Raw genomic sequence first — 5320 nt, forward strand, 5'->3', positions numbered from 1 at the left:
CATGGTGGGATAACCGATGCCATTAACGGTTACGTTCTCACCGGCATCATGGTTGCAGAAATATAGACCGATGATTYCAGAGGCCCACAAACCATATCAAACCGTTGTTTTTACTAGATKAAATTGCAGTCCTTGAATCTCTGAAGGTTGTTCCTTGTTCCAAGCGCAGTAATTTTGCTTGTTTATATACCCATTTAGCCAGAAATGGGCTTCATCGATGAACAAAATTTGGCTCGGAAACGCCAGTTTTTCTGGGAACTTTTCAAGAGCTCATAGAACAAAGCGGTGTCGCTTAGGAAGGTTTATCGACTTCAGTTCTTGAACAAGGTTTTCTTTCTAAAAACCACAATTTCGAATATTTTGAATGGAAAATCTTTACAGATTTTGGACGACTACCTAATAGGTATTAGGTAATTAGGTGCTCAAATTTTCAGAATTTTTTTTTGGGTATTTCCAAGGAAATTTTATGCGGGTATTGAAAAAGAAATAGTTAAAAAACATCCTAATATTCAATTAACTTCACAACAGTGTTCTTACCTTTATTTTTAAATACGGGATACTCATTGCAATTAAAATTATTTTCAAAAAATTTTGATTTGTGAAATATTTACAGCTCTTTACCCAAATTTTTATATTTTTATTATACTATTTTTTCTATTAAAAAACATTTTTTAATGCTTAACAATTTCATCAATCATTTTACTCACCCTAAACCACTGTGCTTAATCGGCTTTGCAATTTGCTGGTTGCTTGAGATTTTGTATGAGTAGTAGTTGAAGTAGGCCGCTGTTCTTGTTATTTTTGCTCATTTTTATTATTTCAAAGATATTTGCCAGTTTATTTGCTGCTGACAGCMAGCGTAGCGGAGAAGAGACTTTTTGTCGCGTCRCAGCGTCGCCACCAAGAGTGTTACAGTTTCAATGTGGTTACAAACTCGGCAGTTGGCACTAGCAGTGTACTTTATGCGACAAATGCTTTTTATTTCATGCCAGTTTTTGGCAACCTAAATAATTTGTTGGCATCATTCGTACATACAATTTGTTTGAAAGAAATAAAATGATTCAGAATTTTATTACATTTGTACAACACAATTACTGTAASAAGAAAATGCTCATCGCTTAAACCAAACTTAACGGGCGCGCTTTAAGCGACAAAAAAGTCTCTCTGATTCTTTAGAAGGATGACGGAGTAGAGTGTGTTTGTTTATGTTGATGAGCGCATTTGGCATTGGTTTCTGCTYCATTTACATTTTGAAGACTTTGCAGTAAATTATGTAACTTATGAGCCACTTTATAATGATTAACATAGATTACTAAAAAGCTGCATAGTAAATTTGAGCGCTTTAAATTGCAAGAAAATTATTATAATAAATAAATGGGATAATACTTAAACCTGAAAACCTGCTATCTTCAGGACTAGACAATTTTTAGACACGTTGGTAACAAGGCATAACCATTGATATTTTTCTTTTCGATTTTTAGTGCGATCTTGCAAGCTTTCTGTTGGTGCTTTTTGGTTAAATTACGGAATCACCAGTATGACAGTTGATTATTTCAATAGGTCTTTAAATATTTGTAGCATACGTTCTGACGAAAACTGTTAAAATAATGAATAAGAGGCATGTTTCGATTTTATATATTTAAATATTTTAATAACAAATATCACTTATTACCGATGACTAAAACCAATCACATAATTATCCAACAATACTAATACTCCGGCATTTTTGTTGAGTTTCCTTTTTTATTTCCGAAGTAACTTTTGAAATATTCTCAGCAAATCAAGGATTCCTTTTACGTTATTATGAAGGTACAGAACTTTTGAAAACTTTGAACCGCACATTCCTAAAACTTTTGTGTATTTTGTTCCCTGAACTGACTGAAAAGTACTAAAGCTTATTTTTCGACTTGAGAAGATCTTCACTCTTTGTGAAACTGTGTTAGTTATCTGTATGTTCGATGTCATATTAACGCTTCATACTGGCTGTTAGCTTTTATCGGACCTTCTAAAAGGAATTTTTTTTTTATTTACTATTTTCCTATCATTTAAAGTTTAGTTTTTACTACTACTAGTTCTTTGACATATATTTTGTATTACTTTTTTTTTATATCTTCATATCTACGCATTCTCGAGCATCTGCTCCATACAACTTAGAAAATATTCGTGCAGCACACGTATTTGGTKAGCCACTAGCAACTGCTGATGTTSTSCAAATAYTTGTTGSTCATGACCGAAAATTAATRCCTGTTGTTCGGTTGAACRAGTTGTACACATTTGTATCAACCAAATCCTTTTCACAAAATCAAATTTGCTCAAAATGTTGCACAAAAACGCTACAACACACACATACATATGCGGGTATTTTCAAGAAGGTAGCAGGAAGTAAATACCAAAACATATCTAGATACACAATATATGTATATGTGTACCAAACCCAAATGCTTTTAATAGGTGCTTATACACTTCATACGAAATTGATCTTTGCTCCCCCTTGTCGAGTGGGAAACAGCTATGTTTTTTGCTTTGCTTCTAAAATAGCAAACAGCAACATACACATAAAGATATAGAGGTTAACCTCAATACGAAGCTTGAACTTTTTTATCCAAACATATGAGTGTGAAACTTTTCCCAAGGCTCACAAGTGCGCCTGTCTCTTATACACATCTAGATGTGTATAAGAGACAGACGAAGCTTGAACTTTTTTATCCAAACATATGAGTGTGAAACTTTTCCCAAGGCTCACAAGTGCGCTCGTCACATTTCCTTTCGGTGGCAAACCCTTTCCAGCTGCAGCAAGAAAACACTATAAATATGCACTTGTAGAGTTTCTTGTGCTTCTACGTTTGTATTTCTCACAATACACATATACACCTATAGAGATACATCATGCTGTATGCGCCCTGTCTTCTTGTTCCATCTTTGCTGTCTTAAGTTATTACTTTGGCATTTAAATCCTATAMAAATCGMTGAAGACGTCGACTTCAAATCAGATATACTCTAAATACTTTTATCCGCCTTGTCATTTTTGGTCACCTTGTACCAYGTTATCCACCAAGTCACTCGATTGGCTTGACTTTGCCCTCTATTTGCATCATTCGATGTATCCAGTGCTTACGTTTTACTTGATTTTTCACCCACCARCAGAGATGCTTTCCTCAATATACCKTTGCTTAGAACTCTGCACGTGAGTAAAATATAATATGTTGGGTACTTAAGTTTGCAGTACATAATAGCGAATCAATGTAAATAAATGAAGAAAAATAAAGCACCAGAATGGTTTTGGAAATATGACATTACAGTATGCGCGAATTAGAGCGGTGAAAAAACTGTATCATATTAACGACTTTTCAGTAAGAGCGCTTCAAAAGTTTTTAAATAAAAYATAAAAGGTTTGGTAAATCAAGGAAGTTCATTACTTTTATGAAAGTACTGTCGATACGGTATAAACGCACCAAACCGTAATTTTTTCGRGATGCAATGGTGAYTCATGGAATATTTATGGGTTKCTACCTGACCAATAWTAAACATTTTATTRGCGAAGCCATTCAGCCAGAAATGARCSTCATCACTAAAGAYGATTWTTSGATGAAAATCCGGCTCAGCCCAAYTCACAAACACGACTCTGGTRGTMAAATGACTTCAKTTCTTGCGCCAATTTGWTTTTTTAAGGATGCAGACTAAGATCTTTTTACAAAATTCGCCAAAACGACGTCACAAAGACGTCMAACGCTTGAGAACCAMRTATGAGAGGCTKATTTGGGTCTTCCTTAATTGWTGCGYTAGCAGCAGTAAYAKTGTCRACCCTACGGGYATTTCTTTGTCTCACTAGCTCGGGAGCATTTTGTACTGTGCCTGTGGATTCAAATTTTTCCACTATACTCTAAATTGTTGACGATTGCRACARCCATAAATTGAGCGTAGCGCTCTTAAAGTTTTTGTTTCGYTAGTAAATTCTAATAATTTCGACTCATGGTGGGTCGTATGTCTTTCCATGTTAAAGAGAATTGTCAAAAGAGTGGGAAAAGATTTGGCATTATTTGCTATCCCTATCGATCTACTTTTGTAACGTCCGTTTTGAAAAACCAAATCCTCTGGTGGTTGCATAAGCATAATTTGCTAGCAGTTTTTTCGGAAAACAATGTTTATCAACTTTATGTAATCTGATAATTTTCCTGCTCGTTTGCTGCACTCTGCGCACGACGCTATGTGTCTCTCTCATGTCGAAGCTCCGAAGAGTGCTGCTGCTTTGTTGTTTCAGAGCTGAAGTACATTGCATGGTTGATTCCTGGACAGCTTTTATAATCTCACTTTATCAATCCCGTTATTATGTATAAGCGTACAGCGGGCCAATATGTGAGTGACGAATGCAAGCGGAGTCGCATGCTTGCTTGATTGCAATGACAACAAGCATTTCACGTATTTAATGTTGTCAGCGCTCAATTGTATTGTAAATATTACTCTACGTCGGTTTGTGTTTTGTTCTCTCCGTTGCCATTTTGTTTGAGGAAAGTGAAATTTATTTTGTCGATCCAATTTGGTTTCCTATTTCCCTTTTGTGACTTTAAGGTCATTGTTTAGTTACATAATTTGTGGATTTTTTTTGCGATAAAATGTGCATTTTACAAATTTTCACCCACACTATTTGCTTCTATTCTTATCTCTCCCATTTTCTTTCAGCATTTTCAGCCACCTTTGACGTATATCTTTGAACTCTGTGTCATCGCTTAGCAGTCGCAATTAGTACAAGACGTCRGCAAGAATGGCTATGGCGTGCCAAAATCCACCAGCGCCACGAATAGCGGTAGACGTGCCAATGTTCCACTAGCGACACCATATTCAAAATGAAGAAAAGAACAAAGGCAAAAGTTGACGGTCAATAAGGTAGTGAAATGTTCATCATACGCTAAGTAAATTTGTCAGTTGAATCACTAAAATTATGCTTTTATCGAAACATTAATGTTGTACGCGGCGTATGAGTAATTAAAACTTGTTTGACATTTCCATGGAAGCCATCGATTCACAGTTTTACCATCAATAAAATGAATATGAGAACCAACCCCGCTACAGTATATCTACCTTTTACACTCAACAGAACACAGCACATCACAAAATAAGGATTGTCATCTAAATGGACAATAATCAAAAAAACAGGCCAGATTACCCCACTAACCGCTTAAAATCGATAAGCCAACAGAAATTGTAATCGAGACCATAAACTTTTATTGTAAATCAAGATGACACTCAGCCATTTTAGTTCATATTATGAAATACATGCAGGAAAACGTATCGTAAAAATATTGTCATTCCATATTGACCTATT

Source organism: Bactrocera latifrons, unplaced genomic scaffold (genome assembly GCF_001853355.1).
Source record: "Bactrocera latifrons isolate USDA-ARS-PBARC rearing strain unplaced genomic scaffold, ASM185335v1 scaffold_145, whole genome shotgun sequence".
NCBI classification, from domain to species: domain Eukaryota; kingdom Metazoa; phylum Arthropoda; class Insecta; order Diptera; family Tephritidae; genus Bactrocera; species Bactrocera latifrons.